The sequence below is a fragment of the Ixodes scapularis genome, unplaced genomic scaffold (assembly GCF_016920785.2).
Source record: "Ixodes scapularis isolate PalLabHiFi unplaced genomic scaffold, ASM1692078v2 PGA_scaffold0__279_contigs__length_252992795, whole genome shotgun sequence".
In the NCBI taxonomy this organism is placed as follows: Eukaryota; Metazoa; Arthropoda; class Arachnida; order Ixodida; family Ixodidae; genus Ixodes; species Ixodes scapularis.
Window position 1 is genome coordinate 84180135 of NW_024609835.1, and position 27719 is coordinate 84207853.

Consider the following 27719-nt stretch of genomic DNA (forward strand, 5'->3'; position numbering starts at 1 on the left):
TGGAGATGGTCGTCTCTTCAGCTTTTCCGTCAGGTCACGGAGGCTCTGCGCGTACAGAAAGGGCAGAGTGCCCAGCGACCTGTTTAGGTTTCCTGGCGTGTGCTGGATTTGCCACGATTCCAAGAAAAGACGTCTTGGAAAATTGGGCTCTGTGTCCACCACGTGCGCGTTCGCGAAGTCAATGCGATGGTATATGGTATCGCAATGTTCGACGATGTCCCTGCGCTCACTGTCAAACTTCCGCACGCCGTTCTGGTGTTGGTGGATACGCTCGGGAAAGTTCGTCTCACCGATGTAGGTTGCGGGGCACTCTGCGCAAGGAATGGTGTAAACCACTCCCTGTGCTTTTCCTTTTGGTAGACGGTCTTTCGGTCTTGGCATAAACCTTCCCAGTGTGGACGTGGGCTTGTGGGCCACCAGAACACCTTCCTTTCCCAGTACGGGTGCGAGCGCTTCGCTGGATCCCTTTACGCAGGGAACGCTGAGGCGCGCGACTCGATGGGGCTGTCGTTCTTCTACTGGCATCTCGTTTTGTCTGGCGAGACCTTGGCGTCGGGCGATGCGCTCAATAAAGCTACTAGAGTAGCCATTTTTCTTTAGGTCTTCAATTATGGTCTTCTTCTCCTTCTTTCAATCGGTTTCCGACGAGCAGATAGTCGTTGCCCTACGCAGCAGGGTCGAAACCACTGAGGCCTTAAGACTCGTTGGATGGTTGGAGTCAAAATCGAGGTAGCGTCCGGTGTGTGTTGGTTTTCGGTACACCGCAAACGTCAGATCTTGTCCTCGTCGGTTCACCAGCACATCAAGGAACGGCAAGGTGCCATCCGTCTCACATTACACGGTAAATTTAATAGCCGGCTCCATAGAGTTGAGGTGTGCCAAACAATTAGACACGTCCAGTTTCTTGAGAATGCAGAAACAATCATCCACATAGCGCATAAATACTTTGGGGCTGTTGGGGAAAGACCTCAGCTCTTTTTGATGGATTAACTCCATCGTGAGGTTCGCCGTTGTGACCGAGATTGCCGCACCCAATGCAATGCAACTGACCTGTTTGAAAAGCTCCCCTTTGAAGGTGAGGTATGTGCTGCCGAGACAAAACTCGAGCAGACGGCACAGCTCCTCCACAGTGAGGTTGGTTCTTGTGGTCAAGGAGCTGCCTTTTTCGAGAGCTTCGCGGGCTGCAGCAACTGCAAGGAGAACTGGGACACTTGTGAAGAGGGACACCACGTTGAAAGACACCATGGTGTCACCGTCGCTGAGATGTATTTGCGAGGCGCGTTCCACGAAGTGGCCAGCATTTTCTACATGGTCGACGTGTTTCCGACAAGGGGAGGCAAAGTCCGGTGAAGATAATTGTATAGCGCCCGAAGTGGTGAGGTTGTAAAGTCGGCAATAGGTCGTAGAGGCACGTTGGGTTTGTGGATCTTTGGAAGGCCATACAAACCTGGAGCGGAGCCATTCCTGCAAATAAGTCGCAAGTAAAGGCTCTTTGACTCGGGGTATTTCTTGATAATCTCTGCCAGTATTTTTGTTCAAGTTCCTCTGAACCTGTGGCGTCGGATCTTCCTTGAGCACAACATAAGCATGGCTGCCAAGAAGATCCCGTACCTTTTCCTCGTATACCTCCCGGTCAAGGACGGCGGTCTACTTCCCTTTGTCAGCCGGCAGAAGCACAATCTCCGTATCTTCGCGAAGTTAGCGAGGCGCTGTAACTTCTTCTGCTGGCGGGTTGTGTCGTTGCCGTTGTGGGAGCTTCGAAAGGATGCCCGCCGCTTTAAGCCGCACTCCATCCCGGATGCTAGGGTCTAAGCGCATAATTCCGTCTTCCACAGCCGCAACCATTTTTGGAAGAGACGGCCAGTTCGTGGTCATATTGAATCCGTGGCCTTTTGCCAAGACCGCAATCTCGCATAGCGAGAGTTGTCGAGAGGAGAGGTTCTTCACAAAGTTTGTGTCATTGGTGCCTCGACTTGAACCGTCCGATCTTGTTAGTCTTGAAATCTTCTCTGTCTGAGAAGTCCGTCGTTTATCAAAAGCAGTAGATGCGGCACTTGTGGCAAAAGCCAGCAAAGCCGGGAACACGTCCGGGATGCGGTGCTCGAGTTGCCGGCGTGCGAAGAAGAGGTCTAGTTCTTTTTTCTTAGCGTGGCCTGGCAATCGTGAATTATGGCGCTTACCAATCGTTTCTCTGCCTGCGCCACGATCTTGTGCCCTTCCTCTGTGTGGACAAGGCGCTTGAGACGGAGGCTTCGGGGAACCAGGTTCATATCCCGGCAAGACCTCGTGAAGTCGTGCCGGGAAGTCGTGAAGTCGTGAAGTCTGTTTAAGCAAAACCAATCAAATAGCCCCCAACGTTGTAAGGAGACGATTCATCAATTATGTTAGACCTGATGTCTGAGGCCAGCTCAGAACTATCCTATAGTAACAGGAATTTATCGGTTAGAAGACATTCCACGTTGTTTGCAATTGAACTCTGATGATGCGAAGATATTGGCAACTCCTTGAGGAGGTCAGCCTTGTCATCCTCTATGTCTCGGTTGTTCGACAGTTTGAACAGTTTCTTCATACCTATGTGGTTGAGTCCAGAGGTGAACTGATACACATTGGGGTTTGTATTGCAGGCCAGTACTTGTCGTATAGTTCCAAAAATGTTTTCAATTGGGTCTTACTGCAGACATTGCGCAAGCAAGAACTTAAAGTAATGGCTGTTTGAAAGCTCATCTCAGAGCTTGAGGACACTCTTTATAGTAACTTGCCACCCTATGATGGTTTGTGACTCCCTCCTATTTGGAACTTCCATGACAAAATCCATCCGACTTGCAGGTTAGGCAAAGCAAGTATCCAAGATTCTCCTTTCAGGATGGCACGACGCAACGTCTCCCCGGTCTTCTTGAATTGCGAGTTACTTAGACAATCAACAAGCCGGTACATCCTATCACACAAAAAGCCTGTTGTCATGGCTGCCTCAGGAAGCTTCTTGGTATAAACAAGAGATAGGATTGCAAGACAGAGTGAGGCATTTAGTTCCTGTGCGGCACGCTTTACATTTATGTTACTGAAAGGTCTTTAAAAATGTGTATCTCAGTAACTTTCGGAGCCAGTCGCAATTTCATATCATGGGTAGAACTCTAGAGTTCAACCTTATGGGACCGTTAATGCCGTCATTTAAAATGAAAAGTTTGTGTGCTTGGAGATTGTTCCTGGTTGTTTTGATGAGGTGCGGATATGAAGGATAAAGGAAACGTGTTTGCTGTCAACTTAAAAGACTTATCATCAGACACACCAAGTTGGTTGGTCAAGCCTACGTTTGAAGCCCCCTGATCACAGACCACTGCTTTTACTGTAAGACCAACAGTCTTTAGCTCCCGAATGATACAAAATAACGAGACTGTTGATAACAGAAGAAGGTGTCGAAGTGTGCCCAACAGTGGATGCTAGGGGCTGAACCCACTTCCTGAAAATTCCGGAAAGCACAATAACCAAGGCTCTTTCTGCAATGATAAAGGTTCTTTCAACACCTTCATCTGTAAACCCATAGACAATGTCGTGTGCAGGGTCGTAACTCAAGTTCTTTTTTTTTTTTAACAATCTCGTCGAAAATCAAATTGCACAGATGATCACGCCCAGCTCGAAAGCCCGACTGAAACAACGGGGCGAGAAGGTCAAGCCGCTCGGCTCCACAAACTCACGCCGAGCACGCGAGCACGCGGGCGGTCATGCGTCACCTTGTTTGATGCAAAGTCGACCAAACAGGCTGCAGCAGAAAGCACAGACGGACGGCACGCACGGCACGAACGAACGACGCACGGACGAGCAGAGGCTATGCACAATGATGCAGAGGCGCCGGCGTGCAGGCAGGCAGGCCATGGCAGGCGCCATTCATCACGTGGTTTTTGTGACGTATTAGATTAAAACTATTGAGTCGTTTGAAGTACTTTAAATAATTTTAAAGTATAACAATTTCAAAAATAACTACTTCTCAAATAAGTAGTTCTAATTAATTTAAACTAAATTACAGAAAAGCGCCACGTAGCGGAGGGCATTAAACGCACTATCTGGGGCGCGAATTGGTTTCTGTGTCCTGTCTTTACGTTTACTATATTACTCTATGACTAGATCCCATCGGAAAAAGTGGGGTCAGCAAGCGACTGCTGCATTCGCGCCGTTTTTTTCCCGCGATGGTCGCTTTCACGATGAAAGTTATCGCGCGACTAGATCGTATCGCCGGTGTGAACGCGCCTTTTGCCATTTCTTATACCTGAAGATTTAAGTGTTGGTTTAAGTTTTATTAGACATGTGTTATTTACATAAATATGTTTTTTTTTGTTTTTATACAGCATCATATCGTCAAAATAATAGGCACGTAAGCTATTGCTGCTCTTCTAGTAATCTGCAGTATGAAATGCTCAAGCAATAAAGAAAAGAAAAATTTACTTTCTCTCTACAGATGTGTGGCGAGTACTGTTTTTCAACTCATTTGCCTCTTCACGCTCATTTATTTTAACGGTTGTATGCTCAAACGTCGCGTTCATAATAAATGGCTAAAATTAAATACCAGATTGATCTTAACGCAACATCTACGTCCTTAAAAATACTGTTTTTTTTCTTCTAATTATTGAAATTGCATTTAATTCACACGGCCCATAATAAAGTCGGAGTATTAAAGGGGTGATGCAACAATTTTTGTTCTTTGCGAAGATACCGCTTAGAATGAATCCTTGATGTTAATGACCCGTGAAACACATGTTCGTTTTTTTACCACATGCAGTCGAAGTCGCAGAAAAAATTAAAGAAAAACAAGCAGCGTTTATCCCCTCAACTCGCACCCTGAACATGTGGTAACGTGACCTAGAGCTTATTATATGCCGCCAATGTTGATCATAGCCATGCACTGGAGTTAGCAAGGCACTGGACACGCAATGAGTTCGAGATTGTTGTGGTTCGACTATTGTCGTCAGTTCAGCGATTGGACACGGGCCACTACCCAAATGCTTCTCGATCTATCGATTATCACGAGCCCGAATCGAGTGCCCACGCAATGCTCAGGTCCAATCTATGAGCCGCATTTAATTGTCGCCGCCGGAGGATACTGCGCTCCCTCCGTTACGTGATGAAGTTTCGCAAAGGAGAGATTAAATAAAAACGCTCGTTTTTGTCCTTGAAGTTACACCGCAACAAGGGAGTTCCATGGACAGTGGCGTTGCTTGCGAATATCTTTGAGTTCGACTAGTGTCAGTAATTTCGTGTAAAGCGAAAAACATTCCAAACGAATGTCTTTGCAAGTCCCTTTAATGTGGCACCAGAAAGTGAAAGTGTTTAACAAACATTATTGTGTTATGCATAACCCTATTTGTACACTGTTGTCAAGGAAATCGTCGTCTTCACAGTGCAGCAGACCCCCACTGCTGCTGAAGGCCGTAGCATTTTTTTGTGTCTCATTTGTGGACTCTCATTTGAAAGAGACGCCAAATGATGCCACGCGCTCGCGCGATCAGCATTGGCAGCACCGGAGCACTGCGGGAACTACGGTAGCAGTAACAACGTAACACACAGAAAACAAAGTTGAGGCTGAGTGCAGTTAGCAACCTCCAACGGCCTCTTTCGATTGGTGAACGAGAGACGATATGAAAGGGTTGTTGGAGAACGTTCAAGCGGTTCAAAGGGTAAGTTATGAGTACTGTTACTTTTAATCGTTAAGTTATGAGTACTGTTACACAAAAAAAAAACTACGGAGTACAAAAATTTCAAATTAATGCTAAATGTCTCGTAACCGTAATTTAACACTTAGTAGGGATTTTTAGTATTGCGTACACGAGCAAACGCAAGCGCTGTGCATTTGCGTTAGCGTTGCGTTCTCCACTCCGCGCATGCGCGAAGTCACCATGCGCCAATCCAAGGCCGCAGTTTGGGCTCCGCGCACGCCCAGTGTGGAACACGCAACAGTAACGCAAACGCACAGGGTTTGCGTTCGCTCGTAGAAGCAATACTAAGGCTTACTATTAGGGAGTTTTCGTTAGACCGTTTTCGTCGTCCCGCAACGCTTTCCACAACCCCCTACGATACCCGGAACTCTACAGTAAAGGCCATGGGGGCGCAGGTGCAGTAGGGGTTTCTTTGTTGCGGAAGGCTTAGCGGAGTGAGAAACGCGGTCTACGAAAACTCCCTATTATCGAGAATAACGTACGCATTGAAGCTTTTTAAAACTCGTTGCCATCCTGCATTCGCCGAACACGAACTGCGTTTTTGACTGGCGTGTCGTGACGGCCCTATTTCTTCTTCGCGTACGCAAAGCTCTTGCGTACACGGTTATATTAAGTCCCTACTAGTGAGTTTCAGTACTGCGTAAGCAAGCGCAAGCACTGTAGGTCTGCGTTGGCCTTGCCCGTTCCAGACTGCGCGTGCGTGGAGCCCGAACCGCGTCTTGTATGAATGCATGGCGATGACGCACTTGTGAGCGTCGAGCACGCAACGCTAACGCAAAACGCACGGCGCGTGCGCTTCTTCTTAAACACAATAATAAAACTAGCTATTATTTATTATCTGAATCAATGGTTAGTACATGTGGAAGTTCTCCTGTATACGTAAGTACTGTATTCACAGACATCTTAAAAGATTGCAGGGTGTGCCTTAACATGTTCATGCTTCTTGTTCAGTGATTTGGTTTCCGGCGTTCTTATCGGCTGATGCCGCGATCTTATTAGAGAGTTTACAAGAACCGGTTTCGAACATCCGATACGGTATGATGGGCCTTCCGGCACAACCGGCGCGTATGATACCGTAGAAAACTCGCACATGCGCAGTTCGTACCGGAGGGCCCATCGTACTGTATCGTACCGATGTGCAATAACGGTACCCTAAATATTTTCACTAACTGTGAGACTGTGGAACGGTAATAATGTGCAAAGAGTTCGCCACACCCTGCGTTCGTGAAGCTGCCACTTACTGTAAAAACACGTTTTGTTAAATCTTTCTAAGGAAGTATCTTCATGTGGCTCTGTTTTGTACAGAGTGTTAAAATAATTAGAGATATAATTTTTTTAATGCAGAAATAAACTACGCATCCTCGCCGAACGCCCATTTTCCGCCCCAATGTAGCGCTAGCGGTCCAAATCAGAGGTCGAATATTTCAGAACTGACAGTTATCAGTCATGAGTGATTTTATAAAATGTTCAATGGTGAAATGGTGACCGACGGAGGAAGCCAAGGAATCTGTGGGCCTGCATGACGCCAGTTACAAAGAACGGACCCAATTTTCTTGTTGTAATTTCCAAAAAATCACTTAGACCCCTTGAGCAAGATAACGGTTAGTTCTGAAAATGGCTCGTCTGGTTAGGGGTGTTAGAGCAACATTTGGGCGGAGATATTGCGTTCGGCGACGCATAGTTAATTTTTGCAGTAGAAAAAGAAAAAGTACCCTGTACATTTTTTGTTCGCTGGAGGAAGCCCAAACCCGTACACGTACACAAAAAAGATATCTGGCCCTTTTTTCACAACTACCTTGTTGGAAACTGGCTCAAATGCTGCTTTTGACGAAAGCTTCCTTTGCTCGGCAAATGAAGAAATTACGGCTTCCTCAACTGCGGTTGTTCCCCGTGCCTCGCTTCGCGTCCTGTTTTATCACTATATTTTGTTTTCTTCTGCTCTTCCATTGGGTTTAACACATTTTATTTCGGTTATTTTTCTTCTTTCACTGCAGGCGGAAGTAACGACGGGGGTGCAAATTCGACAACGCCGCCAGCCGACAAAGAAACTGCGAGAAATTATACTGATGGTTCTGAGGTTTCGGGAATAGCACTACCTCCGCTTTTGCTATTTTTGTTCTTAATTTTTTTTTCTTTCACCCTTATACTGAGCGAGACTCACTGAGAGCCACAGAAGAACCGGGGAAATATAAAGCGGCATTTGGGGGGATGTAATACGACGGAATTAAGTCCGCGCTGCGCGTTTTTAGTAAGCCGCGTCTGTGGTTCAGGCTTTTGGGGGAGACGATGGTGCTGACTGCTTCACTGACTTCATCGAAAGACGGCATTTTTAAGAAGGTTTTTTCTTTTCTTTTTTAATTGAACAGGACAAACAGTTTTTATATTTCGATGCTACGCGCTAGTTGTAGCGCGGGGATGATGGTGATGCACACTTTAAGGACCAACTGCTCGAAGCGTTTCGTCTTTCGGCCTCAGCATTGAGCCGTGTCTGCCGGAGCCGGAGGAGAAAGACGAAAAGCGTGAATGGTGATGCCAATAGAGGTTATTGAATGCTAAGAAGTATCTCGCGCTGTGTGATTATCTCTCAATTTCAAAACTAAAACAAACAAAAGTATATCTCCTCATGCGAGACGACGAGTTGTCATGTCCCTACTGGAACTCGCAGGACACACCTAGCAACGCCGGTTAGGTGCTTCGTCTTTGCAATGAATTAATGAGTTTCTCACTATTAGCCGAATAAAAAAAAGTTCACTCCTGATTTGATTCGGTATCCTTAAATATGTTTTCTACCTTGTTCCTCTTTAGTTCCACAAAACACGTGAGCTGCTTGATCGACACTACATAGATGCAGAAGGTATTTCTGATAAAGTAGTAACTGATAAGAGTTCCATTAGACCCGTGCAATCGGGTCAGCCAGATTAACTAGGAGATGTGAAACACAATGTAATCTAGTCCTTAATAATTATGTGGGTTTTACCAGCGATGTTACTTTTAAAGAAATAGAATTTTGCGTTGATGACCAGTGACAGATCAAGATCACAAAGAAAAACTTGTACCCTCTCTTTAGGGGGTACTTTTGACACAATGGCAGTTACGTCATAGTTTCAACGCTTTATCTAGAATGTGACTGCTGACAAGGTGAAGATTGGAACTTGTACTGTGAGAAGACTGTGTTCGACGATCTGGAAGGGTATGCCATTCTGCCTTTGTAGCGCTCCCGCCACTTTCAAGTGTCTCATTGGCAAGATCCTTCTAGGTTTGCTTCTTAAAGTATGTCTCGTGTATCTTTAATTATCGACGCGTAGCAAACTCTTCCAAGCTGCAGTGCGCGTCAACTCTTGAACAACTGGAAATACTTGCCTCCTACCGAAGAAACAACTTTTTCTGTTATATTCAACTCGTTAATCGGAAAACGAATAGTTTTAACTAAAGTTGCATGTATATTTTAATTCACATTTCTAGGTAAGAGAGCGTTATACATCAGGGAGCCAAGTTCACGATTAGTACGGAAATGATGCATTCGGATTTAAAATTGCAATTTGGCAGCTGCATATACCAAAACACATTGCTATTTTTTTTTATGTCGTGGTCTTCTTTGTTTATCTAGGGTCGATTGCTTGCTTATTACCGGCACCATGACTCTCGTTAAAGTTAGAGGCCTCCTCAGGCTTCGTGGCCCTTTGCCTCTCCCCATTTCGAATAAACACTAGGAAATTATACCTTCAACAGTTCGCATATTTATGAAATAATATTAACTAGCAAGCTATTATTTAGAACTGTAAAAAAAAGCCTCCCCTCTCCCCCCCTGCCTCAGATTAACAACAGCAAAAACTTTGAGGGATACTTTTGAATTTTTTTTAACAGTTACAAATGTTGTTGTTTTTTTTGTTTTTTTTACGCTGTGCAGTTTGAAAGCGCTACTTGGACCGTGCGTGCTGTTTTGTCTTGGTAAAAGTCAAGATCTTTTTAGGCCTTGACATCTCTTGCCAACTATTTTTTCTCCAAAAACAATACACTTTGACGAACCAGAATTAAAAATTAGGTAGCACATGCAAGCTGAAGAAAAATTCTTTAGTTTCGTGGTGGAGCAATCGCGGTGGGCCTGGAAAAGAAAAATACAACAGAAACAAAATTTTACTTCATATTTTTTGGCCTAGGGATTATGTCTGAACAACCGTATCGTTTTGGGTTTTAACCCCTGAAATGCGGAATATGTCGCGAGGTATGGACTTTCTTAAAAGTGACATTCCTCTCATTCCTGATTAATATAAGCATATCACATTTCGCAGCAGGTGCACACTTGACAATATTTACTTTTCTTGTGCGACAACAGTGGTTTTCCTAAAATTGCTTACGTTGTTCATTATTTTTTTCTTCAGAATTGGTCTGTTCTTTTTATAATACTATTTATTATGAGGTACACTGCGTCACGCTGTTGAAACCCGTTGAGATATTTGCATTCAGAGCGATCGGAACGATTGTGAATCCTGCGCGGTGATAAAAAGAAAGGCTCCGATTTGTTTCATATGTGCATAATGTTCTCATAGCGCGTAGTAGGTGCAAAAAGGGTAATTAATCTCGAAAAATAAACAATGTACTAAAATTAGAAGACAAAACTCTCTGCCATTATTTTATGCTGTTCAGCGCAAGGAGAAGATAGAGTTAGTCTTGTAGAGGCTATATGGGAAGCCATATACCGGGTGTTTTTTTGTTTTGTTTTATTCTTGCAGATTTGTTAAAAAAAAAAAAAAACATGAAAGCTGCATTTACGCGGTTTGTGCGAGTGTGTTATACGCCCAGGGGACATTATATGGGTGACTGATCTTTGCGATAAGTCGGCTAATTAATTAAAATTCAATAATTAAATTTTTAATTAGTGAAAATAAACATATGGTTCCAATTAGAAACTTGCTGAGCGTCGTCCAAAAGCACTAAATCAGTAATTTGAAGGAAGGATTTGAGCGCGTGTGAAGCGCAGTAGTGTGCTGAATTTACCACTCATGGAGTAGGTACAAAGCTGCGGCTAGATAAGAGACGGAAAGATTGCTCGGGCGCCTTACCAAAACCGCTATCATTTTAAGTACCTGCTCCACGGGTGGTAACTTTAGTGCACTACTACGCTTCTCACGCGCTGAAAGTCTTTATGAAAATGACTGATTTAGGGGTTTTGGACGACGCTCAGCAAGTTTCTATTTGGAACTATATGTCTATTTCAGTAATTAAAACGTTAATTAGTGAATTTTAATTATATAGGCGACTTATCGCGAAGATTAGCCACTCACAAAATGTCCCCCTCGGAGTATAACTCACTCGTACAAACCGCATAAGTGTAGCTTTCATGGCTTTTTTTTAAACAAATCTACAATAATAAAAAGAAAACACAAAAAAACCTTTATATGTTAAAGTGAGACGGAGCGTAAACGAAGAGAAATATAAGATCTAGATTTGAAGTACCAATTAGCAGCACTACTGCTTTAAAAACATGTCTTGAAAAAAAAAAAGAAACGATGATCATGTACACTACGAGAATCAAGGTTTTTAAAAACAAAAACCGGAAACGGGTCACAAAAAAAAAGAGGGGGCAGTACAAATACGTCTAAAAGTAGACGTTCTTGAGACACTGTTGTGTTTTACGCTCTGTATTTTGCCGCGTGATTCTGTGTTATTTTTGTTGCTAATTATATACTAGCAGTTTTACAGCGCGAGTGAGGCTTCTTTGACCCGATCATAACCTTTTGTAAGTGCCTGGAAATAGCTTTTAATGTCTCGTGGGAGACAATACACCCTAAATTGATTAGGTTGTATCCCGGGCTCTCTACGGTATCCTGTGCTTATACGCGAATGGCGAGGCACTGCGTAGGATTGTGCCTGTTCAATTTCGGGCGGAACGCAATTAGTGTCATCCGCCGGACTCGACGACAGCGTGGTCCCGCTCTCCGAAGCCATCAGTTCATCTCGGTAATGATGCTCATGCACACGGAAGCGACGACCCAAAACGATCACCAACTCTTGACGAAGCCCAACCGTTCTCGCATTGATGGTTTTTACATCACATGCGGAGCAAAAACAAGTGTTCGGTTGCCCTCTTCGCAATACTCAGCCTTTCTTAGGGTTACTTTCTCGTGAAAAGCGCTCATCGACTGCCGGACTGGCATAAACGTTTCTATTGCCTTTAACAGCAAAGAGCTGAAGTTGCTCAGTATGCGGAAAATTACGGTGTGTCTTGGAGTCACCCGACTGCCCCCTCTCGCCGTCGCTGTCAGCAATAACAAAAATGGAACCAAGATATAATAAAAACAAAATGATGACAGATTTCGAGCATTCTGTTTCATAACGCGAAGAATGGTTTAAAGTATAATTATTTTAATAAAAATCTCGGGATATATATACGGGGCGTTTTTTCTAACAATATCACAAATAAAAGACATGAAAATAAAAACACATGAAAGCTACACTTTTGCGGTTGGTGCAGGTGATTTATACGGCCAAGAGGACATAATATAGGTGCTTAGTTATTGTAACAATAAGTTTACTAATTATTTAAAATTCACCAATTTGCTTTTAATTAGTGAAAATAGAGATTATGGTTCCAATTAGAAACTTGTTGAGCGTCATTGAAAAACCATTAAATCAGTAATTGTAAGACAGACTTTGAGCGCGTGAGAAGCGCAGTACTGCGCTCAAGTTAGCACTCGTGCAGCAGGAGAAAGGCTGCCTTTGCGATAATGCGACCGCGTGATTTTTCCGCGTCTTATCAGTGCCCCAGCCTTGTACCTGCACCACGAGTGGCACATTTAGGGCACTACGACGCTTCCCACGCGCTCGAAATATTTCTAAAAATGATTTTTGTTTGCATTTTTGGATAACGCTCAGCCACTTTCTAATCAGAACCATAGCTACAGGTTCAGTAATTAAAAAGGTGATTAACAATATTTACTTAATTAGCCGAGATCGTTATGATTAGCCTCAAATACTATGTTCCCCCTGGCCGTACAACTCACCTGCACAAACCGCATAAGTGTAGCTTTCACGGATTTTTGAAAAATAAATCAGTCTCTTTTCTAAAAGCACCCTGTACGTATATAGGGCGGGATGCAAGGTTATTCTTCTAAACGTGTATCCGCAAGTCGAAGTTCGCGGACATTGTGGCAATAAAACTTCTGATTCATCAAGAACGTAAACATATACTTTTAAATAAATGCCCTCTGACTAAAAGGACTCAATAAAAATGTTTATTCCCTTCCTTATATTTCTTCTCTCTTTTGGTATAACATAATGACATGAGTTGCCATAAAATCATGGTATGGAAGTTTCTGCACTGGATTGTGAGTTCTTTTTTTCTCTTTTCGTATGACGATGCAATTTCTCTTCTCATTATCAAAAAAACGGAGAAATTTACAAATCCCTGTAACGCGAAATTAGACCTCTTGAAGAGGAGAAGGGGAAGGTACGGAGGGGAGGGTATGCCCTTCCTCCTCCTCCGTACCCTCCCCTCCTCCTCCTGCGCATCTCCCATCCTCCTCCTGAGTAGCATCCCCTCCTCCTCCACCCAGAGTTTCCCCTCTAAATGTAGCGGAAAAATCCCCCGCTACATTGAGCGGGGAATCGAATTGCTGTTGAGCTCACGTGACGTCAATTTTCCCGCGCGGAGAAACAAAATTTGGCCATAGGTGACTTGACGCTAAGTCGCGTGACGTCATTTTCCCTATTAAATTTAGCGGGGAAACTCAATTGGTGTTAAGGTTACGTCACGTTAATTTTCCCGCTAAATTTAGCAGAGAAACTGAATTTGTTCACAGGTGACGTGACATCAAGTCACGTTGCCGCCTCGATGGCTCCGAGGCGAGAGCGCTGGCCTACGAATCCCCATGTGGCGGGTTCGAATCCCGGCCGAGGTGCCCGCAATCTGGCGGAGGCTTATTGCGGAGGAGGCGCCGTGTAACCGAGCTTTCGGTTGCACGTCAAAAGATCCCCAGGTGGTCCAAATTGATTCTCAGTCCTCCGCTGGGGCCTGCCAGATGCCCGTCGTTGGTTTGGCACCTAAAACCCCCAAATTTGACTTTGAAATTGACCAAGTCACGTGACGTCATTTCCCCTACTAAATTTAGCGGAGAAACTCAATTGGTGTTGAAGTCACGTGACGTCAATTTTACCGCTAAATTTAGCGCGGTTGCGCCGAAGGCGACGCCGCGAAACGCAGAAACGGGAGCCTAAGAGCTGCGCTCTAAAAGGAACGTAACCTGTGCAATACGGCTATATTTCGTTTCAGCTCAAATGCAGACGCAGCCGGCGTTACGAGCTAATGGAACTAATGAAGCAGCGTCAAAAGCGCCGGTTCTGGGACCTTTTCTATTCATGATTGGTTCAGAAATGATACAACACGCACAAAAAAAGAAAAAGAAAAAAGGAACGAACACTAAAATGGTGCGTTTTTGTCGTTGTCTGATTTGATCTCATCAGCTCGTTGCGTCGGCTGCGTCTGGACAAAAGAACCGAGCTCTGTAGCGTGTGTCATGAAGTAAAAGCATACCAAAGTTCGTGCTACAAGCTAGAAATTTCTTTCCAGAAATGTTCATGCATATATGTTATGATCTGTGAGTTTTCAAAGCGGTCTTCAGTTTAAGGTATTCTTCGGAGCGCTCCGACAAGATGTGGTTCTGTGAGGAAGATAGGAAGTGTTTCGCTCCAATTTTCACACAGTCTAGGTGGCAAGAAGACGCCCTCACATTTTATTAAATACATTACTAGGGGGAATGCGGGACGCTCCCAAAAAATACAATGGCCTCGGCGCAGACAGGATCTGCGTCTTTTGGATGGGTAGACGTGTCGCGGCATCGGAGTTTTTTCCTTCTCAGTTTGTCGGTTACCAACGCCATATTTCGGTTTGGTTCATCTGACGACCGGTGGGACTTCGCCCATAGGTGCACGCTGCGTGCACGCTGCTCGGCCAAGGCGTCGCTAGTCGTTTGTAGGGATTTAAAGAAGTGCAGCGGATAATTAATTGGTTACTGATTTAGGAAGTATATACAAGCGAGACAAGCTCAATGTCTACGTTCATTTATACTTTGGTTGAACCAACTTTGAATGACAATGTCTTTCACTAGCGCCAACATCACGAACTTGGCTCGCCGCCTCATTAGACGGCTCTTGTAATTTGTGAGACACTTCGAAGCTGCCTGATGCATTAATTGGTAAAAGAAAGCCTGTTTCGGTGAGTTTGATTGGTCGTAATCAACCCTCGAAGTGCATGGCCATTAATAGTTTGACTCTTTGCCGGCAACAGTGGCAAGATGTAGTGTTCCATAATTCGTTATTAATTAACTGGTAGTGTGTTTAACATAGGGGCACCTGAGGACACGTAATGTAAAATACTATATTTGTGAGCTTGATATTTTTGGGTTACTGGGATGGCACGGAGAATTCGCGATGGGTAGTGGGTTTATTTCCCACTGTGAGGGAAGAACTGCGTGAGCCATTTATCTCGAGTTTTCCAGGCCTCAAAAATTAAATTGATTTTCAGTACCCTAAAGGACACGGCCGACAACAAGAACATTCGCAAAAGATTGATCCACTTTTTTAGTTTCCAATTAAGCAGCACTTCTGAAACATCAGAGAAAGCTTCCTCTTAGTTTGTTCATAAAAGAAAAAACACTTTGACAATTTGCATTTGAGGAACAAACATTTATTGCGCACTGAATAGATACGGAGCGTCCACAGCTCACCGCTCAGTAGACAAACGTCACCGATTGAACACAGATGCACTCATGAAGCACTTTTATTCTCCTTATTTTTTTTTGTTAATTTTTTGTCGAATGCTTTTGTTTCTTTTTTAATGAATGCATTAATTATGACTTTGCGAAATTTCTGAACAAGCACTTTCGAACGATCGGGCCGTCAACGCAGTCCTCCACGGTCGGTGTCGCGTGACATCGAAAAAGTCGAACAGCGAAGAACAGCGGAAACACGCGGGACGGCGGCAGCGGTACCGTCTTCGCATCTGCGACCCCGTTAACTGGAACGCATTCCAAAGAGTTGCCACGTCATGTGCTTTGGCGGCGAAAGGAGTGTGGTGTGGGGAAAGGCTTCGCCAGCACCTCCAGTTCGCCACGCGAGGATTCGGCGCGGCCGTCGCTCTGTCTAATGCAAATGAGGATAGTGTCATGTATCCCCCGTAGTAAAGAATTTGGTTTTGTCATTGAGGCGAGCGACTATTGAAACCAGGGACTCAAACCGTAACCGTGACCGCAACCGAAAACCGTTTAGGAACGAAATATTTTCAGTCACCGTAACCGGACGAAACCGTTATTTTAACTTTATTAATACTGTAACTGCAACCTTAAATTATTTACCAGTAACCGATATTAACCAATATTAACTGAAAAATAAAAGTATTAGTTATCTCAAGAATGACCCCAAGGAGGGATCTTGAAATGTCGTGGCCAGTTGACAGAGTTACCGTCAGCGATTAGTGCAACTCGTAATACGTTTCCTTTAAATCTAAATTTAGGATTAAGATTACTTAGTTCGAATCAGTGGTAGAGCTTACGATAGAAAAACTATATTTCTAAGCCTGCCACACTCCTACGGTCGCAAAGTTTATTCAGTACGTGTCACCTTCTGGGTTTTAACTAATAAGTTAGAATTCTGAGATGTCCATTCAAATCAGTTCTTTCAAAACCACCGACGAACCGGTTGAGGATCGAATGCGACGAGATTGGACGTTATCGAACTTCTATTGAAAAGTTCGAGAAAGTTTGATAAAGGTTCGATTCTTAGGTGCATACGTGAAGGCTGGCTCAGTTGGCTTTGGATTGGATGGTGTGGGATTTCCCCTTTGTGGGGTACCACTTAGAAACACAGAAGAGGTTCCTTGAGTCCGGATAAAGACGTGTTTATTGACTGCAATGCCAACACGCTTCGCTCTTAGACAAGAAACGTCTGGGCGCTGGCTCAATTGCCAGTATCACCCGGTCGGTTTCCCGCGCTGCCGCATTAGGCAGATTCGCGGGAAGTCGGAGGCCCACAAAGAAAAACCGAGCTCCGTAGAGCCAGGGCCTCCGCCGTCGAGAGCCCCTGGCACTCCTTTGGGGCCAGCTTAAGTAGCCTCAGAGAATGGACGCGCCCGAGGAGGCCGCTAGCAGTCGCGTCTATTATAACTCTTAAGGCTGTGCCGACGGCGCATTCACCCAAAAGGGCAAGGGAGAACCGGCCCCTTCGGGGAATTCGGCCTCGTGGTTCCTTGTATCCTGGAGGCCGACGCCATTGGTGACGACGGCTCCCACGGCCTGCTCGAAGCTAAGCCTGGATAGGGATAGACGGAACCCCATGCTTCCCACACTCCCCCCTTCTCAAGGCTAAGGTAGGCCTAGAAATAAAATGGCCTACCGGCTCTCAGAAACAAAATAAAAAAAAAACGAAACGCTAGAGCGAAAGAGCATGCCGTGAAAAAAAAAGAAATAAAAAAACGATCAGCGCGGTTACATGCTGAAAAAGCACTAGCTCGCTGCTTGACAGTGGACCCCGGGTGCAGCTGAACTCTGCAGCCCACGCTTCGTGGCAGGCTTACCGGGGCAGCGTTGTAATGTCCGCGTAGTGGGCTGACTTGGGCAGGACGGTCGGCCTGGTCACTTCACGACAAAATGTTCGAAGAACCACGGAAAGTACGGCGGTTGGGCGTCTCTCCTTGGGGACGCACCATGTGGCACGGGCACTGTCGCCGTGTCCGTGACGTGGATGCGAGCTGCTTGTCGGCACGGGCCACAGCTTGGGTCCGTGACTGGATGCCACGTGTTGCTGGCCTGGGGACGAGTCCAGGCAGCGGGAGGGTGGCTGCCGCCATCTTGACCAGCAGCCGATGAGCCGGATCTGGACAGGCAGGCCGGCGATGCTGCGGCGACGATGACGCTCCCTGGCGTCGATGCCACCTCGATGTGGCCCCATGACTCAGGAACCGCCGGGCACTGGAATGCAGCCTGCGCTGTGCCAACCCCTCTCCCGTTTCGTTCCCCAAGAGGAAGCTTCGGAAACTCCGAGCAAGGTGGAGCCGTCCAACTGAGGACAATCGAATAATCTCTGGGTGCACAAGGCCCCAGAGACAAAACGAGGCAGAGACAAAGGTGTCTTTTCTGCCGTGAGTCACGTGCATCGCACAGGCTCGGCTCGCGAAGTTATTGTAAAAATAGTTCCACGACTCCGCTTAATGTGGACACGGATGTCCACATACCAAGCTGACTCGCGTCACCCCGGACAATGGATTTTTTGGTGACAGATCGACAAAGAAAAGTTCTTTGTAGCTGCTTTTGCTAACGATGCCTAATCGCTTCGATTTGTGGGCGCAATGAAATGTCAAATGCACCGCCCTGTCCTTTCTTGTGATATTGAAACGATGCAGGGCTCCAATCGGGCAGGCTCGCCAACATTGCTATTTTTAAAACCATGCTAGCTTTTACCTTAGGCTAAAGCACAAATGCCTGTGGCCAAGTATAGCACAGCGACCTAACTTGGAAAAGTCTTAGAGCCGCGTGCTGCCCTGGCCAACGCGAACGAAAACGAGCACCAAATGCACCTCCCAGCCGCACCGGACAGCCACCTTGAACTGCAATGTTCGCAGAGGCCAATCATCGTAGCACGAGTTTATCCGCATCAGCAAGAACAGAAACCGATCCCAAATCAAAAAGAGACCCCGTGCCAATACGCCTCGCAAGTGGGCTCATTTTCCTCTTGTGCGCATGAGAAAAGAAGTAGCGGTGCCGTCAGAACGCCGAGCCCTGATTGGCTGATCGCGACCCCCTATCTGAGCGTCGTCTGCTCCTTTGCAACATCGTCTGCTCGCAACATCGTCTGCGTCTGTCTTACCTTTCGGAAGTGCAGGTCTTTACGAGCGAGCTCGACTTCGCCTTTCAGAGGGGGCAGACGAAATAACTCGAGCGGTACGTTGTTTTTGTCTAACAACTAGCAGACGCGCAACAAGGAGGGAAGTCAAAGGACTCACTGGCGAGGTGTCCCGAGGCGCCGAGGTTTGTTTGCTAAGAACCGAGAGGGGGAGAGCGTGTTAGTGTCGGCAAGTTCCCTCCTTTCGTGTGCGGCGAAACCCCTCATTCTTTAACGGTGTCGGCGGGTTGGCGCAGTTAACGTCGTCTGCTTTACGTCTGCTAGTCAAAGCGATGGCTGCTTTACCTTTCCTGCGTCTGTCGGAGATTCACCGCTTCTTCACCGGCGAGAGTCACCGTTGCCTCGGGAAACAAGGAGATGACAAGAGGAAGAAATTGACCTCTTAATCTAAAATTGAGGTCAGCGATCAAAGTATAATACAAGGGTCGCGCGGGCATATTCCATTCAGCACGCAAGCCGGTCGTGGGCAGACGGTCGCCGAGTCGCGGAGTGCCTGCTAGGCCTAACTGCCGTACTCGCTTGGTCGCGTTCGGTGGAATCGTGGCCGTTGGAGCTTTTTCCGGGTGTTTGTGGATTCAGCGTTTTTGTTAGTAGTGGTCTGCTTCAAGTACTTGTTTACTTTTTTCTTGCTGCTTGAAGTCGGGACGCGTGAGAAGCGCACGTAGAAAAATAAACGTCCGTGGGTCGTCGCGACCGCGACGCTGTCGGCCATGCTGATTTGATCGTAAGAAGTGCGTAAGACAGCTTCGGAGCTGTCGTAGGATTTCGTTGTAACCTGCGCAAAACTTACGAAAATTTCGCTTCGTGAATACGAATTTGTTCTTAAGCTTTGTCTTACGCACACATTTGGCGTAAGATCGTTTCGCGAATCTGGCCTCTGCACTTCCGAAAGTCGCAGGACAGGTAAGACAGATGCAGACGACGTTGCGAGCAGACGACGTTGCAAAGGAGCAGACGACGCTCAGATAGGGGGTCGCGATCAGCCAATCAGGGCTCGGCGTTCTGACGTCACCGCTACCCCCTGCGCAAGACGCAGACGAACTTGCCCTCCGCATAGCAATACAAAACTATTTACGACACCGATCGGCAACAACACGAGTTGCTCGACCCGGCGAGTACGCTGCCCGGCTGACAAAGCCCGTCTGTAACAATGCAAGTTGCTTAGCGACGTTAGTGACGAGCGTATACCGCCGGCGGACGCACCGCCCGACTTCGCAGAGTCCGCGAAAGTATTACATATTTACACCCCGGATCGTTCTGCTGAGCGTCAAAAACTCATCGGTGCTACCGTCGATTCCCAACGAACACTTCGAGTGCCGTGGTTCACGATATCGTCCAGTGACCGCCATGGCGGTCACCTTAATCGGACACGCAATCATCTCGGGACGCTGTTCAACCTGTTGCACTGCCCGGTAGCACGATTGAACTGCTCCCGGGCCCCGCGGCGTTTTCACGTTTAACGTCGCTTTTACAGGGTCGCAACTCGATAGGTGCCCCTCAAAGGTTCCTAACGTCATTGTTGTGTGCGACGCTCACTGACTTTTGGCCGGAGTCGATTGCGGGTAAACGGAACATACTAAATTCTAGTAGCCGAAAACCATGCTCACGCCAGCCCTCTGTCCCTTGATAGCGGGAGGAAAGACGGAGTAAAAAGGAAATCATTTTGACTCACTGAATTTTCCTGGGGGGCCTTTGTTCCGGGGGTCGCTAGGTCAACATGATGGCTACTGGTCCGTCGACGCGGCGACGAAGGGCACCATCAGCGGTCTCCGCACCCTCGCTAGGCTGGGACCGGTGTTGTTCGCAATTCCCCGCGCTGCGTAATCTTGCAGCGGGCGATGCAGGCACAGCGCATTTTCTCGCTCCGAGATACGCTTTTAGTTTGTGCGCTAACGGGATGTCCACTCTGGGTGGGCCCCGCGAGCCGTCTCGATGGCGAAAAGCTGCACTTGCTTCGTGTTGCGTCACCGTGCTTTGTTCAAAAACGGGGCTGACCTCGAAAAGCGCAGGTGCGCCTCCCCAGCGAAGTAGGCTGGCGTCGTTCCGAAAGGGAATGCCTCGGACGTATTCCGGGCGTTTAGTCACCTCCGTTTGGAAGCGAGCTCGGCTGAAAAGACACTGCATTGTGTCCGTGCTTGGCTAACGTGGCCACTAAGCCGTTGAGTGGCGTCGGGTGTCGGGAGTTCGCCTCTCCCTTTGTCCACCTGTTTGATCCTTGGTCGGAAATTGACCTGGTTCGCTATCTTAGCGAAAGGAGATGGATGCTGCTGTCTTTGCAGTCCACGGAAAGCGGCACGTTGGGGCGCCAAATGTGGGATTTCCCCTTTGTGGGCTTACCACTTAGAAACACAGAAAGTTCCTTTGGTCCGGATAAAGACGTGTTTATTAACTGAAATGCCAACACGCTTCGCTCTTAGACAAGAAAAGTCTGGGCGCTGGCTCAATTGCCAGTATCACCCGGTCGGTTTCCCGCGCTGCCGCATTAGGCAGATTCACGGGAAGTCGAAGGCCCACAAAGAAAAACCGAGCTCCGTAGATCCAGGGCCTCTGCCGATGAGAGCCCCTGGCACTCCTTCGGGGCCAGCTTAAAGGGCCCATGAAACGATTTTTGGGTTGGGATAAATCATTTTAGATTGGGATTTTACTAATAGCACATCGTTCAGTGGACCAAAAGAAAAAAGGTAGAAAGTCAAAAGCCTGACTTTCAGTGCGAAAATTTGAAAACAGAGCGGACTATTTCGTACCTCCTCCCCTTCGCAACCTCTCTGCCTTTTCACTGTGATACATCCGCGGTCCCAAAAGCGCGTTATCGGGTCCAAACTGACGTCACAGGCAACCGGACCTCACTTATTCCCTTCACCCCTAAGCTGACATTGTGGTGGAAGCTACGCGCTTGCCGGACCAATCAGCCGCCTCCCTTTCATCACCTGACTTCATTCTCTGCAGCCACATTTGCCACGCTAACGTGGCAAGTGTGGCTGGCCCAACGAGCACGTAGCCTCAACAGCACTGTCAGCTTCGGAATGAACGGGGTGGGGAAAGCAACTTTTGTCTGAATTTTGAGCGACGGGCTAATCTTCTAGGGGGAGAATGGATGTGTCTGGGATTACACAAACGAGAGTGCGAGCAAGAGGGGACTCCCCCTTTTCGTCTTCTTTAACTGTTTGGTGGAATGCGCGATTTATGAGTTGAGGAGGAAAGCGAAACAGGAAAAAGTTGGAAAAGCGTTTCATGACCCCTTTAAGTAGCCTCGGAGAATGGACGCGCCCGGGGAGGCCGCTAGCAGTCGCGTCCATTATTCGCGACTCCAGCGACCTATAGGGGGCGCCACCACCAAACAAACATGGCGGCTGTGTCCAGGTCGCGTTGGCTCGGCCGGGCCGCCTGAACAGGTGGCGCGTTGCATTTCACAGATTTTCTTTTGTTTAATGCCCAATTTTATAGGTATTTGAACTCAGACGGTTAAGTGTAGCCGGTGCAGATAAACTTGCAAAGCATAGTTTTGTTTTGCCGGTGCTTTTTGTTCTATTCATGTCAAACTCTCGTTTCGGAGATCTCGTTCAAAACCGAAACTATAGGCTCCGGAGAGGCGGTAATATACTAATCAGTTTTGATTACCTAAGGAAAGCGGCGATGACTACAAAATTGTTCCACAGAGAGTAACTTTTCAGCTAACTCGCATCCTCGACCATGCGACTTATCTGTCCGCGAAATCGAAATTTTGTGCGTATCCGCGTTTAAGAAACAGCTCGTGTCGTCTGCCCGGTCAACAACACAGGCTGCAGGAAAATTACAAAAATTAAGCAAGCGCTTCTTGAGCCAAGGACCATGTTAACCCGCTGACGCCCCACTAAGCAGCTGATACTCGTATTTCAATTGAGGTTTTAGTAGCAATCGAGAAGTCATTTCGACGAGCGGGTTGTGTATTATATTACGTACTATGGTCCTACTAAGGCGATATTAGTATATTCTTCGGGTTGAAATATGAACTTAGTTGACTAGCTATTAGGTGAGCTGCTGAATAAAAGTATATTTGACAGACAGAGGGGTACTACTTAAACTTAGCCAAATGGTTCTATAGCCGGCAGCACGGAGACAAACTGAAGAGAGTCTTCATCGAACATTCACGCAGAACCTCTCTGCATTGAACTTTGCTTCGAATCCTGAACGGAGAAAATGAGTATTTTTTGTGGCCGGTCAACCTGACCAATGTAGACGTATATTGCTGCTGGCTTCGACGTCCTCGTAATATAAATATTGGAGGCGCGATAGGTCAAAATGTCGTGACAACATCTAACGTTGCGAGACTCGTCCCCCACCTTTTGAAAAAAGATAATTTCCCTCATTCGCCATTTGCAGCGAGCAGGTCTTCCTGAATCAAGTGATTGCGAAATCAGCCCAACTCCTTCAGTGTGGTCTAGAGGCTTTTTCGGTGAAAAGCAGCCAAGATGAATAGCCAACGCACCGACCGGAGTGGGTGGCTCAAACTTGAAGCTTACCGAACACAACCAAACTCAAGAAAAGCAGCTATCGAACCTTCCCATTCACTTGACTGCAACATTGATGTTCCCTCCAGTGAAATGCCTCGTCTGTCGTCCTCTGTGCACTGTTCTACATTCTTATAAAGAAACCACTTATCAGTTACCAAGTAGTCGTCACTTACAATGTGATTCAAGACAGACAAGAAATCAAAACGTTTTTCCGTGATTCCTCCGCACCCAAATCGAAAGCACGCGACCGTGCGCTGTGGAGTAAACGGGCTTTCAAACACGTAATAGAAGAAAACAATCTACTGAGGCTTCACCACACTAATGATCACTGAGGCAAACTTAAGAAATAATCAGACCTTCGTCAAATGACATTGTTGGCCACCGCGCCGACTACACGTCTCCGCGAAAGTCACCACTGCAGAGACGCGGAGGGGCGCGGAGCGACCTGGACCGGCTGGTTCCCAGTTTTCCCGCTTGGTGGCGTCCGTCTTGCTGGAGTCGCGAATAACACTCAAGTGTGTGCCGACGGCGCATTCACCCAAAAGGGCAAGGGAGAACCGGCCCCTTCGGGGAATTCGGCCTCGTGGTTCCTTGTATCCGGGAGGCCGACGCCATTGGTGACGACGGCTTCCACGGCCTGCTCGAAGCTAGGCCTGGATAGGGATAGAGGGAACCCCATGGTTCCTACAATGGTGATAACCAAATCATCTAGTTAAACATTCAACTTTTAGTAAGAACAGCACTGTTTGGTTGTTTTGGTTAGATAGCAAGAATAAATTACGTTATTAACTTTTAAGTTATTATAATTATGTTCCGTTGCCCTTGTAACTATATATCATAGAAAACAACCTATTACGGAAATACGTTTTCTCCAAACCTAGACATGCTTGTATCGAAGTCTAGTCACACTGTCCACAAAGTCAAACATTGTTGAACCTAGTTAAAAAGTTGAAGGTTTGTCGAACCAGTCGAACCCTGAGTTTCGACGTAAAAATCCGACTCGACGGAAGTTCGTGACATCCCATGTTGTAACATGTCTGTAAGGGATGCTCCACCTCCAAACCCAGGAGAAAAATGGAGCTACTATATAAATGCACAATTTTTCTGGTGTCACAGAATCGGACAGCGAGAAACGTGCGCTGCTATAACCACATGGGTTTACTTGGAAATAGCGAGCATGATCTAGGTGTAACAGCGCACAGCAACGGAGACTAGGCACAAGGCACAAGGCATACGACACAAGGCATATTTTTATAGTTTTCTGTGTCGTTCGTTCCCCTCCTTATTTTCTCTTGTTTTGTGCTATTGCATTTTTTATATGTTTGAATTTCACAAATTACCGCTTAGCAGTATTTTACTAGAGGGTGTCTATTGTTCTGTTCCTTTTTTTTAGTGTGGACGAAGCCTTTTCTGCAGATCTTAGGTTGCAACAAACTATAGCGACGAGAAGCTGCGAATGACTCTTCCAGCAAAGTTCCTAAAGGTTGTTTACAGACGCTGCCGAACAATAAAGTAGCGATATTTATTTTCATTTTTAGTGAATAGAATGTAACGATCCCCGAGTAGCGCGGGGGAGGGGGGGTAATTATATTGCCACGCTTGGCTATCGCGCGGAGGCACCAGGTTCGATTCCATGAAGTTGACTCTTCTTTTATTTCCTCTTTCAACTTGACGTTTTCGTTAGTTCGAGAATTTTTTCGTGTGATCAAGTTACGAATGTTCTAAGCGCCCAATGTTCCGGAAACCAACGCTGGTACAAAAGGTGCTCTGCGTAGCGGTCCGGAGTCGGTCTCGTTCTTGCGCTCTATCTTGGTACTCCCGCGACCTTCGACACCTGCGACGCTACCTCTTTGTATTTTTAGTTTTGGGCCAAAGTTCGCGAAATTAAACATTTAGTGTCTGTTCATTCATCATCTGTCATTCGTGACATTCTGCATTCTTGGGAATCAAACTATATAATGCAAATAGATGTAGTGAACGAGTGTAGGAGCTAGAAACATGTGCAATGTTTTATCAATTATAAGTACTAGGACGTTTTTGATTTCTTGCTGTTGTTAATATCCTACTGTTTAATATATGGGACTACTTATACTGTTTATGGTAAAATAACTGTCTAGCATTTGAATCAAACGAATTATTGGAGAAACCAAAACAAACCGGTTTGTAGAAACGTGTAAACAGTAACCGAAACAGTAAAAATGAAAACGGTAAAAACCGAAACGAAACCGATATCAGCAGTACACGGTAACCGTAACCATAACCGAAATGTTATATTTTTCGGTTTCAGTCATTGCCCACTACCAGCGACTACCCAACGTCGCTGCGTCTGCGTTAACTAGTCGCCAGCGTTGGCCTCTTTCCGGGCATCCAAAAAATGATCGAAGACATTATCCGGGAAGAGCTCAGGAATTTGCTGCCTGCTGCCGATCACCCGGCCTCACTAGCCATCGCCGAAGTAGTACAAGAGAACGTCCAGCGAGCCGTTGAACTGGAGGCTCCCATCAACGCAGACTCAGACTTGTGCGAAATCTGTTACAAGTAATGAAATTACTTGTAATCCCTTACATTTATCGGTAATTTAGTAACGGAATAATTACATTATTTCGAGAGTAATTGTAAAATAATTGCCTTACATTTTTTACGTAACGGATTCCTTGTAATCCGTTACATTTTATTCAGGACCAGCCCCTCCCCCCCCCCCCCCCCCCCCCTTCTCTCTTTTAAAGAAAAGGTCGTTTTCACGCGAATTTACCAGCGCCAAAGGGAGGCTTGCACTCTTCAGTTCCGCAAAGCTTTTTTTTCTTTTTTTTTTTTTGCAACACCGAGCCTCTGAATTTTTTTTTTAGACCCTAACAACAATGTCAAAAGATAAAAAAAAAAAAAAACATTTCTACAAAAAAAAAAAGGGGGAGGGGGGGGCAAGTGTTATCCACTTTTTTACTCCCTTTGTTTGTTTTTTTTTTGCGATCGAAGACGGGGAGAGGAGGACAGCAAGTGATTGTGTGCCTCTTCGAGAAGCTCAAGGTGGTAAGTGCACAGACAAGAATTAACAATGTCCTTCTCAGTTATAGTGACTAGGACTATTTTCGTAATGTCAAAACACGAGAAAACGCCCCGTCTACCCTAAAATGCAGTAAAAGAGATGTGATAATATGTGAAGGTTTTATTGCCACAAGCATCCTCATTTGTCCGATGCACACTTACCACCTTCTCTTAGAAAACAGGATGTATTTTTTTCTGCTTCTTTCATCTTATTCGACCCTGTTTACAAAGCTACTTGCTTTTTTGTAGTCCAACTTCTAGGGTTGGCGCACTTTATTTGTGAATTCCAGACAGGTTATCTGCATCTCAGTCATCCTTTTTTTGAGTCAGCTTTTTGCGAGCACTTCGAAAATGGTAATAGTCTACCTGTTTTCTTCTTCCTGTTTTTACCCCAGCAGGACGTATCTTATCTCAAGCAGATATTGTTAAAAATAAAACATAATGGTGGCTGACTTAGGATTGATATTCTGAGCTTGAGGAGAGAGTGAAACTCGTGAGTGCGGCCATAGCGCGGCTTACTTAGTACTCTGCAGTCTTGTACACGTTACTAAAAAAAAGTAATCGATTACAATTACTATTACTCTTTGCTAAAAAGTATTCGATTAGATTACTTGATTACTCGACGGCAAAAGTAATTGGACATTACTTAAAGAAGTAATCGTTACTTTTCCGATTACTTTATTGTGTGAAGACGCATCTTTAGCGCTCATAACAATGAACTACTTCCAACCTATATTTCACATTTGCACAAGTATTGAAGAAGAAAAACTGGCACCTTCTTCGTGGTCATTGCACCTTCACAATGCGGACACAAGCATAGAATTCGTTTGAAGACGTTTAATGATTTGGGTGTTCGCCTGTGTGTGTGTTTGGGGGGGGGGGGGGAGGGAAGTGGAGGGTGTTCTAGATCTTATTAAGGTTGAGCAAGGGTTGTCGCTCAAAGTTTGCGTCGCTCATTTTATTATTCACATGTGAATGAGCTCGCATGTTATACAAAAGAGCAGCAGCTCCAGGATTTGAAACGGATCATATGTAGTATCCATTAGCGGAAGAGATCGCCCCGACCACTTCTCAACTCGAAACATTGCTTGTCACAAAGACCACGTAGGGGAAATGGGGAAATGTTTCAACTGCCTTTGTTATGTTTTGCATCCGGTTTAAGCATTCTTCGGTTCTGGTTCTCCTACGGGCTGCGAGTAGGTATCAATAGTGACAGATGAGCCAGTTGGTACATGACTTATTTTCACAAAATGCGCCGCAAGACAAGGACAAAGTAAGTGAGACAACATGAAGCGCTTCGTGTTGTCTCATTTACTCTGTCCTTGACTCGCGGCGCATTTTGTGAAAATAAATGCGAGTAGGTACGCTAAGCAGGACTTTTTTTATTTTTTTTATTTCTGTGTCTGTGCGTGAGGGGGCTAGTTTAAACGAAGGACTCACAAAGCTACATTCTGCTTCCACAAACCTCGCCCTCAATGGCTATGTCACCCACTGTGGCTTCCCTCGAACTTGCCACTCCCAATCCCAGTCCTCAAAAAAAAAAAAGAAAAAAAAAAACGGAAATTTTACAGAAACTGTACATAGAAGAAGA